Source organism: Geotrypetes seraphini, chromosome 9 (genome assembly GCF_902459505.1).
Source record: "Geotrypetes seraphini chromosome 9, aGeoSer1.1, whole genome shotgun sequence".
Lineage (NCBI taxonomy): Eukaryota > Metazoa > Chordata > Amphibia > Gymnophiona > Dermophiidae > Geotrypetes > Geotrypetes seraphini.
Window position 1 is genome coordinate 43,234,672 of NC_047092.1, and position 14,626 is coordinate 43,249,297.

Consider the following 14,626-nt stretch of genomic DNA (forward strand, 5'->3'; position numbering starts at 1 on the left):
CACATGTGATAGCTCATGATAATTACCAGCAGTAACAACAATGTGCAGTCCACACCCATCCTCTACTGATCATGTGCAGTTGTAAAGCCATGAACAAAAATGGCTGCCATGAGTTCTCGCTGTAGTCTCGTGAGACCATGGGAATTCACAGCAGCCATTTTTGTTGACAGCTCTGCACAGGGTAGGAGCGTAGGAAGATTGTTCCTGCCCGCTTCACTGCTAGACCACCAAGTAAGGTGTGGAGAGGTCTGGGAGGCGGGAGTGGGTCAGGGTTTATAAACTCATGGATAACCAGAATTATGAGTCCTAAACCCGTGAATTTGGAGGTAGAAATGTAATGTCAACTATTACTTGTTAATTGCCATAATTACTTGCTAACTGCTGCTGATTTGCTTGTTAAAAAGTTAAGTTGCAACACGCCTCCACCAGGCCCTGAACGTATAGAGGCTGGAACACTGTGCTAGATATATAAAAAGTCTATTTTGATTATCGGCACTTGCATGAGTAAGTGCTTAAAAATTGACACACATGTATGTGCACTATGTTCCACTTTATAAAGATAGCAAATGAGTGCCATAGTGCTTGACTACAAGAGGGTATACACATGAGCAGAACATGGGAAGAGTGGGAACATGTCTCCACATACTCATTCAACGTATAGTATAAGTTATGAGTATGTGCATTGCTTGCACTTAAGTGTGCCCATTTCTATAATCTCTGAGGGGCATAATCAAAACATCCAGGTGTTCAAAAACCTGCCTAAATCGGCACTTGGACGTCCTAATCGCCAGGATTTCCAAGTGCCCATAATCAATACAGTTCATTAGGAGACCTTTGTGTACCCAGATTTTGACCTCTTTACGAGCTCCGTATACGTTTTACTATTAGAGTTCTGCAAGACGCTTCATTTCTAAAGTTTGTATTCCCAGCATTGGAGTGCCACCTAGTGGACCCATAACTACACCCCTAAGGTAGGCCTCCACCTGGAGGCCGAAACTTAGACCGTGAAGGGTCATCTAATGGAGGGTCATCTACTGGAAATTTCCAATATAGGTCATTTTATACATAGGACTTTTTCAGGTGGTTTTATATGTATTACAGTTTTGTTTATAAATGCAAATAAAGATTATCTGACTCAAGGTTGATGTGGTCTATCCCACGCCCCACTAGTTTTCTCGTTTGATTTTACATGGGGTTTTTGTTCCCTCTCTTTTGTTCTACATTTGAAAAGATGGTGGGGCATGTAAAGTTGTAAACAAGATGTCTAATTGTAGGAATTACAAGTAGATTTTGTTCAAGTGAGTACAGTGTACATGTGAGTGTTAGGGTGTGAGAAGTTGATCTAGATATTGGGTGAATGAAACATCTTTGATGTGAATATGAGAAAAAGGATTTTGACTGTGATTCAGTGTGTAATGGGAAGGCAATGAGTGGATTTGAGTAATGGGGTTACATGATTGAATTTTCTCGCTCTAGCTATCAATTTGATTGAAGTATTTTGGATTATTTATAAACGGTGTATATCTTTTACTCTTTTGCAATAATCCAGTTGACTGATAATGAGTGTGTACTACGTGGTATGTTGAGGGCAGAGGGGTAAAGGAGGGGTTTTAAAGAATACATTTTTCAAAGTTGAAAGAAACAGCATTGAATGACATGAGATATTTGGGGTTGGAAACTGAGGGTATTATCAAATATATTTCCAAGAATTCAAAGAGTGGGCCTAATTTGTTTTATTTTTCATTTTAATGTTTATTAATTTTCATTTTCATGATCAACAAAAAATCAATCATTTTAACAGTTACACTTCAAATATCAAAGAAGTAAACAATAGAATTAAATCATTGGTAAATATCTTCAATTGTACTGTTAGTTAGTCCACTATGTTAAGGAGTGAGCTTTAAGAAAAATCGGTATAGTTAATAGACCTGAATCACACCTGGGCCCCTACTAATTAAGAGCCTTCCTATTGCAAGTTATTCAGATTAACAGCAGTAGTCACCTCATTAGCTGAAATAAATCTTGACAATTGTGAAGATTCAAAAAATACATATCTAGTTCCCTGGAAATTAATTATACATTTACAAGGAAATCTAAGTACAAATGTTGTCCCCAATTTTAACACCTGGGGATGAAGAATTAAGAATTGCTTCCTCTTTTTCTGGGTTACTCTAGATACATCTGGATACATTCTAATTTTACTCTTCATAAATTCTATATCTTTAAATTTAAAAAATATTTTCAGTAACCACTCCCTATCAGATTCCAATGCTAGTTGTACAAAGAGCGTAGCCACAGTTATCTGATCAGAATCTGATCTTTCTAGAATATTAGTCAAATCTAATACATCTAAAGTTCCTTCCACAGGAACCTGTTGTTCTTCAGCCATTTTCTTCTTTCCAGTTGGAAGATAATAAATTCTAACTATCGGTGGGTAGGATGTTTGTGGTATTTTCAAAACTTCAGTGAGATACCTTTTGAACAAGTCAAGTGGTGAAACCAATAACAATTTAGGAAAATTAATTAACTTCAAATTTTTACTTCTTGACGCATTCTCCAGCATCTCAAGTTTAAAATTAATATTCCCATTATCTTTCATTAGTAGCTGATTTTGCACAGTCAAAGTGTCTAAGTTTTGTCTATGTTGCAGGAAATCTGCCTCCATTTTATCAACTCTTTGATGTAATTGTGTAGTATCCAGTAATATTCCAGAACAATATGAAGTCAAATTTTGCATCTGAGTTCCCAATGAGGTTTGCAATTCAGAAATAGCTTCCCAAATTGAATTCAAGTCTATTACAGCTGGTTTTTTCAAAGGAACTACTGTAAATGGTTTAATTTTCACAGTACCTGAAAATTGCTGTTCTGGAGATTGACTCTGCTGGTCCCCTACCAAACTCACAATCTCACGCTGTGGCAGTTGTGTTCCTCCGGCGGTCAAGACACACTGGACAGCCTGATCTTCCCCTTCTTCGCTGTCCTCCGGGTCTGCCGCCTCACTTGCTTCACTCGTTGCATTTAGCGACAAACATGGGCGTGGCTGCACTGGAGTGCTGCGCTCCTCCGGGGAGAAGCTGACTGCCTCAAAGGAAGCTCCAGAGTTCCCCGCCAAACTCGCGCCTCCAGCCAAGGCTCTCTCCTCCGGCATTCCACCCGGGCGTCGCTCGACAAAAAGATCCATCGGACCAGGTAAAGTTACTCCTCCTGAGCCGGGCTCCGAAGGAAAAACCCGAGTCTTTGACTTGCGTTTCACCATGGATAATCCACTGACCCGACGGCGTTCCACCGAGTTCCTTCAGGTCGCCATCTTAGTTAGGCTTCTCCTCCGACAGACACGTTAGTTTGACCTCAGGGAACAGTAAATGAATAGAAACACTGCTACAACAGTAGTGGGCCTAATTTGTATGGGTGTACCTGATAGTAGTAACAGGGAAGTTAAATCCAATGTCAGTGTGTGGGAAAGCAGTAGTCCTCTACATTTTGTTGGATTAAGGGATAGTCAATTGTCAAGTAACCAGGTGGTAATGGTGCAGAGTTTGGAGAGTTCATTGAACTGAGAAGTGTCCAAGGGGTTAAGGGGATGAAAGAAGCTGAATATCATCTGCATAAATGAATATGGTGAATCTAATAGATTGAGCTACAAACAGGAGAAATATCATGAAGATGTTGAACAATAAGGGGGCTAGTAGTGAACCTTGAGGCACTCTACACGGAAGTGTGAAAGGCTTAGATGTGGTTGTATTGAATTGTACTGTGTTCGTCCATTCATGAAGATAAGATGTAAGCTGTGATAGTCATGTGTCTGAGATACCTATGGATTGAAGCGATTAGTCTTTGGTTTATAATCTTGGTATATAATCTTTGGTTCATATACCAGATAATCTGTCAGTGGAGCTCGACTCAGTTCACATATAATTAAGACTAGAGTACATAGTAAAAAAGCATGAGAAAAATAACTATAGTATTGTCATTTCATTGAGACTGTAGTTAAACCTTTTAAAAACTGCAAGAACAACAAAGTTTTCAGGGATTTAAGAAATAATTGCAGCTGGCCTAAAAGCCTAATGGAGTCAGGAAGTTCATTCCAGATCTCTACAAACTTGAAAACAAAAGATCGATAGAGCTTCCCAGCAGATTTAATTCCCTTAAAGGAAGGGAAGGATAACTTATATCTTTGTGTATTTCTCAAATGGCAAAGTCTAAGGGTATTCCAGCATAAGGGGACAAAATGATCAACTATTCCTTAGAGAAGCTTGAAGATTATGCATGCACATTTAAACTGGATCCTAAAGCGAACTGGGAGCCAGTGAAGCTTTCTCAACAAAGGAGAAACATGATCATACAGTAATGAAAGCTGTGGTGAGGTTTAGTGAGATAAGAATAGTGGTTTGGTGCTTGTCTATATTATATTGGATTTTAGTTGTGATGTCTCAGAAACTGGTTTAGTTTGGATGTAAGAATTTGTTTTGTCCAAAAAGCCTATGAGAGAGTTGAATATAATTTTTTTCACAATTTTGGCTTGAAATTGCAAATTAGAGATTGGACGGTAGTTGGTGCAATTGTCAGGTGGAATCTTGGTATCTTTAAGTTTTGGACATATGTTGGCGTGTTTCCAGGGTGTTGGGACAATTCTGTTTAAAAACGTGAGGTGATCATAGTGTAAATGAATGCACTAAAGATATTTAAATCTTTTTAAAGAATACCTAATGGTATAGGATCATGCAGAGATGTAGTGAGTTACATGGTAGAAACTTTAGTAGGGATCTTGTTGAGAGTAGGTATATTAAATTTAGATAAGATGCTGGAACATGTATTTAGAGGAGGGGCAAGTTGTGATCCTGATGAACAGTGTAAGGTAGGAAATGAATTACTGTATGTACCGTGTTTATTTTGTTTGAGAATGTGTTTTCTAAGTCCTGAGCAGTGGAAAGTGTTATCGGAACAGTGGATGTAGAATGTGGTGTAGTAAATGTTTTTAGTATGGAATAAAGTGCTGAAGAGTTTTTTGCATGTAAGATTTTTTGGGAGAAGTATTTCTATTTGGCTGAGTAGTTTGAAAATTTATATTGCCTGGCTTTGTCTTTATACTGCAAAAGGAGATGAGAAGATTTATTTTTCCCCCAGTGAAATCTAGGGATTTCATCTGGCGTTTAAGCAGTAATTGTTCTTGGCCGTCTCAAGGTTCAGATTCCTTAACCCTTTAATTGGCAGATGGTGAAATGTCTGTTTAATGTAACTTGATGTTGAACGAGAGCAACAGTGCCAAGTAACAGGCATTTGGAGATGCAGATCTCCCATTAGAGCCATAGAAAACGTGTTGCTTCTGAGCAACAATGGCACATAAAAGGTTAATTTTAGAAGAAGAACGATGGATAGTAATTTTGGGGGCGATGGTGTCGAGTAAACAGAGAAGCGTAGAATTGAATTATTGGACTTGATTGTGAAGTAAGAGGATAGAGAATTTGCCTACTTGAAGTTTGAAGTTTTTTTGTAATTGAGGTTGTGTTGATTTTACTTAAATCTTAAATCTCTCCAGAATAAAGGTTTTGGGCAAGAAGTAATGTTAGTCTGGCAGGCTTCTTTTCTGTCAAGTTTTCTAACATCCAGGAAAGTGAGATCAGTTTTTATTTGTAATCTGAATTGAGCTAGAATCAGTGCCTAATTTGTGATTTATTCATCTCTTCCTTGAGTGCAGCTGAGGTGGCAGAATGTGAGATTATTCTTTTTTTTTTTTTTCTTTATTAATTTTCAAAACTACAACAGTGCAATACAACCAATGCAACTCATAGTAATACAATAAAAGCACATTCATCTTTCTCATGTTCATAATCATCCAATCCCCCCCCCGCACCCATCCACCCTAACAATTATCATTCCGTATAACACAAACATATTATCATAAATATCCTACCTATTCTGAATAATGATATCTTCTCACCCATCCCAACTATAAATATTCAAAAATCAATTTATGACATAAATAATCCCCCTCTTCCCCTGCCCTGGATATGTACCAAAGTAAAGAACAAACTGATTCAGTCAACAAACAATTACAATGGGGTAACATTAGATGAGATTACTCTTTAGAAATGTTTCTCAATTTAGTCCTAGAGTACCCCCTAGCCCAGATGGTTTTCTTGAATGAATATCCATTCATTCATTACATTTATAACTTCTTGTGAGCAACAAACATCCCAAGCAAAGAGTGAAAGGACACTTACCCCCCTCTTGTACTGATGTAGCGCACGCTAAACGCTAATGCGTCCATAGACTAACATGCGCGATAAATCGGTTAGCGCACCTTAGTAAAAGGACCTATTACTACAAGAGTTTTGTTTGGGATTTGACGTGGAACTTTTGTATGTTACCTACCAGTGGTGGACTCCTGATGCAGGCATTCTAGCCAAAACACGGCCCGTGTCAAGTCCATGTTCCACATTATATTTGTTTTATGCTTTATGGTTGTATTGGGTCCATCGGATTTTTAGGATTGGTTACCAGTAAAGTGGGCTTGATGACCACTCGCACTCTGGTCTCTTTTTCTGGCCCTAAAATTTATGCACCATCCAATAGAATGCCGGGGATGTGCTCCCAAATTGGGCGCAGGTAGCTAACTGATTTCAGCAAGAGTAAGTCCTGGCACCCAAATTTGGGCACTAAAATTGGCACTCGATGCTATTCTGTAGTGGGCACACATCTTTGAGTGCCCATTATAGGATTAGTATTTAGTGCTTTTTTCTTTTTTACAACACCGACATTTTTAGATGCATAAATTTTACGCACTGCTCCAAAAAAGGGGCGTAGTCATGGGAAAAGTCAGGGGCATTCCTTCAATTTATACGCACAGTTATAGAATAAGAGGGATTGCGCTTAATTTACACGAAAGGACCAGGGTTTAGTTGCTGTAAATCCTGATGTCTAAAGTTAGGCACAGATCATGATACTAAGCACTGTTCTATTAAGCACTATTCTATAAATAAGTATTCTTCAACCACCAGTCCATGGACCAGTGCCGGTCCACAGAAATTTCCTGCCGGTCCACAGGGCCGGCATGTGCATCAGGCTCAAAACAGTGTCTTCAACCGCCGGTTCGTGGTGCGACTGATGCGGTGTTATCTTCGGGCCGGCTCCCTCTTCCTCACTGACTCAGTGCACAAAGCCATGGGCAGCGGCTCCTACGCACGAACTGAAAGCCTTCTCTCTGATGTCGCAACATCAGAGGGAAGGCTTCCAGATGGCCCACGACTTAGCTCAGTGTTCTTCAACCGCCGGTCTGCAGACCGATGCCGGTCCACAAAATAATTCTTTTATATCTGCCGGTCCATAGGTGTAAAAAGGTTGAAAAACACTGCTATAAATGGTGGCAAACTTTGAGCACTGTATATGGAATTGTGTTTAGCGTGGGGTTATTTTGTGCTGATTTTCAGCTCCTTTTATAGAATTTGGTCGTAAATGTGTGCTCACAAACGCACGCTCTCACAAAGAGGTATGACAGCCACCAATGGCTTAGTAAACCAAGATAAGCAATCAAATCAAATTTTAATAAAACTTGAAACTTAAACAGAATCAGTGAAGTTGTCCTTTCCAATGTGATCTTAATCTAACCGCCTCCTCCTTTTACTAAACCTTGATAGCGGTTATTAGCGCAGGGAGCCGCGCTGAATGCTCCCAATGCTCATAGAGTTCCTATGAGCGTCAGGAGCAGCGTGGAGCATTCAGCGTGGCTCCCTGTGCTAATAATCACTATTGCAGTTTAGTAAAAGTATGGGGAGGAAGGGGGGACTAGTCTCCAAAGGTCATATTTCATCATCATCCAACAATCAAGATTTTTACATCAACCAAATGCTTTAACAATTTTTGCACAATCTTATTATTCCTGATATCTCATTCCACAAGTTTGGGCTACAAGTTGGAAAACTGCCTTTTTAGAATGAAATACCAAGATAAAAGCAAAGGGGCTCATAATCGAAAGAGAAAAACGTCCAAAAACCGGCCTAAGTCGGCACTTGGACGATCATAAACGAAAGACGTCCAAGTGCCGATAATAAAAATGGGTTTTGGATGTATTTCTAAATGACCTAGGCCTCCATAGTGCCGCTGAACGACCGTCGCTAAACGGGATGGTTCAGGAGGAGTGTCAAGGGCAGGAGTTGGGCTCCCGTGGGCCGGCTTAGACTTAGTCGTACAGCATGTATAACCGAAGTTATACAGCTCAGGATCGATGGAACTTGGATGTTGTGACTTAGACCATTTAAAACATGGTCTAAGTCACAAAAACCCACCTAAAATCACCAAATAAGCACTGCAAACACTTAATACAGACCCCCACACACACTACCCCAGTGATCACCTACCCCCCAACCTCATAAAAATCATAATCACACCTGTAAAATTCAGCCTCCAGAACACCATCACCTGGCAGCCTGGCATAGGAAAGCCTAGTCATCCTGCACAGTAGTCTTGGGGGTGGGTTAGGGACCCATGGAGAGGAGGCCCCATACCCATAAGCCCCTGTAATTACTGCATTGTTACTGAAACGTGCATTCCCCTATACATCCCCAAAACCCTTTTGTACTGGCATATAAATGGCTTCTGAAGGCATAAAGGCTATTAGAGTGGTAATAAGTGGGTCTAGGGGATTCTGGAGGTGGTTTCGGGTGCTCACCCTGACCTATATGGGAGCTGTAGTGAGATGATGACATGGCACCCTTTTTGTGAAGTTCACAGCAGTGCCCTGTAAGGTACCCCACTATTTAGGTGCCATGCCTGGGTGTTCAGTCCATCACTTTGCAGACCCCTCCCACATCCAACAGGGCTTGTTCTAGGCGTTTTTGACTTGGATGAAAATGTGGTATATAGATAAACGATTTAGCGGCTTGGACGATCAGATCGGCAGGACGCATAGTTAGACGATTTTCGAAATGAAAAAAAATTTGGACGTATTTTTCGAAAATGTGTCCTAAGCTATTTTTTTACTTTGGACGACTTGCGACTTGGATGAAAACGGACTTTGACGTTCCTTTCGATTATGCCCCTCAAAATGTTTTATGGTATTTGCGCTGGCAATAAACAGTCACACACAATATTGAAGTTATCATGCTGACTGATATTAACATTTAAACTATGAATATAAAGCTTTTCTTATGAGTGAGATAACCTCTGCAGAATAGACCTACATGGTCTCAGTATTGCCTGAGACTTTTATTGGTTCAATAACAGGTATTACAACCTTCAAGCAATCCAGTTTTCTTTGGGACCAATTTGGCCACCTGGGATATACACATTTGTGAATGATTTTATGAGTACTACATATCTTAACAAGCCTACTCTTTGACAGAGTCTACCATAAATAGCTATTATTTCAGGTTAATCTCTTAAAATTACCATTTAGACATCATATGGTAGAGTTTAGAGCGTTTCTGATTGTAGCTGTCCTGACACTACATTTAAAATGTATGGTATTACAGTGTGAATGGTGACAGTCTTAAAATATCAAAGCTTTCTTGCTTTATAATATTCAAAATATCATAACAGTGTTGTGTAATATTGGCCTCAACAAAATAAATAGCTACAGTTCTGATGTTTTTGTAAGTGTTTGCAATCTGGGGAATTTGGCATGTTTACTAACAAATCCCCACCCATAATCAGTGACCTTTCATCTTAATGTGTCTATCAGTTACAGTTGAATATGATTAAAAGAATGCATCAAACATACCATTGACTATGCAGACTGTCATTACTGCAGTATGTTAAGTAGTTTTCTTTATTGCTTGATTACATCAGAATTATTTCGTCTGATGCTATATTTATCATATAAACCAACTTGTCTTGGGTTACTTATGGTAAATGAGTTAGAATTTTTCAGATTCATTTATCAAAAATGTTAGGAATGAGGTCTCCAATTAAAGAGTAGCCCGAGAGCTTGTCTCGGCGGTCGTATTGTAACATGGGGCTGGGAGGCCCCTGTGTCGTCCGCGAGGCAGGCTGGGTGGAGGATCAGTAGTAGGGGAGAGTTAGGGAGGTAATAGCACTACACGGACTTGCCCCTAAATATATAACTGACCTTTTTATCTTCTCAGCCAACAGACACAAGAGAAGCTCACATTCCAACTTCGTTTCTCCCCCAGTGAGAGGTTGTAAACTGAAAAAACACCATGAACATCTTCTCTCGCACCAAGCAACATCATGGGGTAAAGACCTAGAACAATTGCTTTCGCCCACTACTTATGAGGAATTTAGGAAACGTCTGAAAACACACCTGTTCCTAAAGTATCTAGACAACTGATCCTCTCTTCTCTCTCCCCTCTATAGCGATTAACTTGTTCTATTGATCACTCTCTCCTCAAAAATGGATTTCCTGTCCTATTAACCCTCTTTCTTCCTCCCCTCTTAAATTTGTACCTTTGCTTAATTTTTCTAAACCGCATAGAACTTCACGGTATTGCAGTATATAAGCTGTTATTATTATTATTAATAGGGAAGGAGTGGTTTGTGTCAAAAGGCAAGCTTAGGATAGGGTAAGCGGGATGATTGACGGTGAAGGAGAGTTAATAAAACCAGGACCTTGGAGGACTCGGTTTGTCTAAGGTCCTCTAGGGCGGTTTTTCTCCCACCCACCCGCCCTTGTGTTGGTGGCTGCAGTAGCTCGGGAGGGCAGGTCTCCCGAGCTACTGGGTGCTGGGGCTCATCCGGAGATGTGCGGCGGGCCGGCTGGGAGCCATGCCTTGAGGTCAGGTGACCCGGGTTACAGGGGCATGAGGTCATGCCACCCCTCAGATTCTTGCTGTTTGTGGCAGGGTTGGGGGCAATATTTGAGGTTTACAGTGGGTAGCTCGGGAGGAGCTTGCTGATGTTGTCAACTGATGTTCAAGGTTAATGATGTTAATATATGTAAAGTTAACTTATTTGCTATTGTGGATTAATAAAGAGCTGTGGCTATATTCCATAATACAGTGTGTTGTTTTTATTAAGGGTGGGGTAAGGAGAAAAGAGTGGATTTGTGGATGGGCAGCAACAGGGACTATCCAGATCCCGCTGTTACATCCAGATTGCTGTTACATTTCAGAGCCTAATTTTGAAACAATCCTAATATTTTTGGTAGCATTCTACTGGTGAAAGGGCTTTGTTGGAAATTCTATAAAACTGGTGCCAAGACTTGGCTTACCAATGTCATGCACTTAGCACCAAATCTGTAAAGTCTTCATGGCACCAAGGTTCCATTATAGAATACCAGCGTAAGATGGCATTGGCAAGGGTTACCAGATTTCTTTATTAAAATAAGAGGACACGTAGCCCTGCCCTATTCTGTCCCCAGTCATGCCCCACTCTTCCCCCAGCCTCACCCCCAGACAAACTTCATCTCTTCTTCCATGAATCCAGTTCGTATCTAGAGGGCCTCCAAGCATGTACGGATCCGACGTGATGCACAAAAGCATGTGACATCATCGCATTGCATCAGTGCATACTTGGAGGTTCTCCAGACGCAGCCCCGAGATCAGGGTTTTCCAAAACCTGGACAAACTGCCAGGTTTTGTAAATACATTCAGACACCCGGACAGTCCTCTAAAAAGGAGGACATGTCTGGATTTTCCTGGACATCTGGCAACCCTAGCATTGGCGTGCCTAAAATGAGGTGACAACAGTTATGTCAGGTCAATGACATTTGTAAATGTCGGTGCCTAGTTGTGCCCTGAAGTGTACATAACTTATAGCTTTCTATAAGCGACATGCGTATTCTAAAGACATGCTCTTGGCTGCTCATACAAACTCCGTCCCTGTTTATATCCTCTCAATGTTAGCTTGTGTATTACAAAATAGCGCTAGCACTTATACATATAATTACTGATTAGTGGCACCAGTCATGAGCATAAGGCATTCTATAACTTACATATACAATAGGCCTCTGTCATTATGCAGCAATTTATAGAAGTGCTCTTTCTGGGGTCCTTTTACAAAAGTGCATGAAAAGTGGCCACAGAAAGGTGGCATATCAAATACATTACCCTTACCCTTATCCTTACATGGGTCTTTCCCACGTGCTAAGGCCATTTCTTCCCACAGCCGGGAAATGGCCAATTTCCAGCATTAATTGCCACATGCTAACATTATCATTAACGTGTAGCTATTTAAAAAGATTGTGTTTATATTTGATATACTGTCCTATCTTGGAAATGTTCAAGGTGGTGTAAAATTTTTTTATTTTTTTTTTTCTATCAGACACTCAGGGGATTTCTCCTATCTGTTCTGGTAGGCTCATAATTTAACTGCAGTGTCTGGGGCAACAGAGAGTTGGTGACTTGCCCAGGGTCATGGGGAACGGTGCTGGGATCAAGCCTGCAGCCTTGGGGTGCTAAGGCAGTGGCTGTAACCACTAGGTCACCCCCATCTATTTTGTAGGCGATAAGGGCTCGTGCACTAATCAGTTAGGTGGTAGTCAATGAAGGTGACAAACGCCTCCGCACGGCTAATCACAAGTCCAGAACTTCAGAAGCGTCCACTCTCCACCCCAGGCGTGTCTCCTCCACAAACAGAGAGATTTTTTTTCAGTGTATGTTGTGTGTGCGCAGAATGCAGAATTACCATGAAATACTTCAGTCCCCTGAGGTTGCAGGTTCAAGACCAGCACTGCTCCACCTGACCTTTGGCAAGTCACTTAACACTCTATTGCCCCAGGTACATTAATCAGATTGTGAGCCCATCAGGATAGATAGGGAGAAGTGCTTGAGTACCTAATTGTAAACCACTTAGGCTATAAGTGGTACATAAATACTAAAATAAATAAATCTTTTACTCCTAGTAAGGAAGCTGCCGGACAATATTTAGGGGAGTGTATGGTGCAATGGTTAAAGCTACAGCCTCAGCACCCTGAGGTTGTGGGTTCAAACCGACGTTGCTCCTTAATTCCCCCCATTGCCCCAGGCACATTAGATAGATTGTGAGCCCGCCAGGACAGACAGGAAAAATGCTTGAGTACCTGAATAAATTCATGTAAACTGTTCTGAGCTCCCCTGGGAGAACAGTAATAAATAGTGTGAAAAGTTTCAGCCTCCGGTAACCAGAGCTGGTATTGTGATGTCATAATGCCTCATTCCACCAATGCTTAAGAGCTAACCTCATCAGTGATGTCACAATGGCTTGATTGTCCTTTACTTGGCTCACTTTTACTACAGGTTGATTTCTAGAGTGACGCAGTGGTTAAAGCTACAGCCTCAGCACCCTGCGGTTGTGGGTTCAAACCGACGCTGCTCCTTGTGACCCTGGGCAAGTCACTTAATTCCCCCATTGCCCCAGGCACATTAGATAGATTGTGAGCCCGCCAGGACAGACAGGAAAAATGCTTGAGTACCTGAATAAATTCATGTAAACTGTTCTGACCTCCCTTGGGAGAACGGTATAGAAAATTGAATAAATAAATACTTATCTGCAGTGGAATATCCGCGCAGAGTGCCTCAGCACTATCCAGTTAGTGCTGGGGCAGTGCAAGGGTGCAATGACCAGTTATCTAGACAGCAGCAATGTTCAGCACTGCTATCTGGACAGCTATCCACATAACTTCGGACAGCAAAACATCTGTCTTAAACTCTCTGGATAGCAGCACTGACTATAAATGCTATCTGGCTAGTGCCAGCCCTGACCGCACTGTCCATTGTCCACATACAGGCACTTTAGCCACGTTGGCTGGTTTAAAAAAAAAAAAAAAATGCTGACTGCCCACCTGAATATTACATTGAGGATTTTTACTTTATTGCTGCTAAGCTTAAAGTCCAGAGTGGAGGAGCGGCCTAGTGGTTAGAGCAGCTGCCTCAGCACCTTGAGGTTGTGAGTTCAATTCCCACTGCAGCTCCTTGTGACTCTGGGCAAGTCACCTACCACTTCATTGCCCTGTGTAAACCACACAGAAAACAAATGTGGTACATCAAGTCCCACTCCTCTTTGCCCTTTTCTGGATTCCACAATGGGATGCCTTTAAACCAGGGGTGTCCAATGTCGGTCCTCGAGGGCCGCAGTCCAGTCGGGTTTTCAGGATTTCCCCAATGAATATGCATGAGATCTATGTGCATGCACTGCTTTCAATGCATATTCATTGGGGAAATCCTGAAAACCCGACTGGACTGCGGCCCTCGAGGACCGACATTGGACACCCCTGCTTTAAACGATGGCAGTGCATGCATGACGATTCTGGTACTTGGAAAGTAAGGCCAACGTTGTGTGCATTCCTATGGTCTGTTGTCCTAAATATGACAAAACAGGGCAAACATCTACAATTGGGAAGTAAGACCAGACCCAAGAATAAAAAGGTCAGATCGAGAACAAGTATGCATATCTTATGTCATATTCCTATCATATGCTATGAATGTATGACAGAAGGGGAGGAGAAGACATGCTAAGGCTGATAGTGAATAAAATGTTGCCAGTTTGCAACATTATTGGATTGTATTGACAATGAATTTGACTGTGTTGTAACTAAAATTATTTGTTTGCTTTCTAGTGTATAATGTGTTGACACCATAGGCAGCAGAATAGGGCGGGCCACTGAGGCCTTGACCCAACCAGTAGTTTATCAAACACAACATCAGCAACTAGAGAGCTTGAGGGTGGGGCCAGAGTTTGGTTTATTTGGTCCTTA

At 41.2% G+C, this 14,626-nt stretch overlaps 1 long non-coding RNA gene across 1 annotated transcript in view; it reads left to right on the forward strand.

Moving 5' to 3' along the window:
- LOC117367233 overlaps window positions 1–10,129 on the forward strand; it is a 48,373-nt gene extending 38,244 nt beyond the window's left edge. Inside the window, exon 4 of the long non-coding RNA XR_004540713.1 lies at window positions 10,080–10,129. This is a non-coding gene — a long non-coding RNA (uncharacterized LOC117367233). The remainder of the gene's footprint in view (window positions 1–10,079) is intronic.
- The last annotated feature ends 4,497 nt before the right edge of the window (window positions 10,130–14,626 follow it).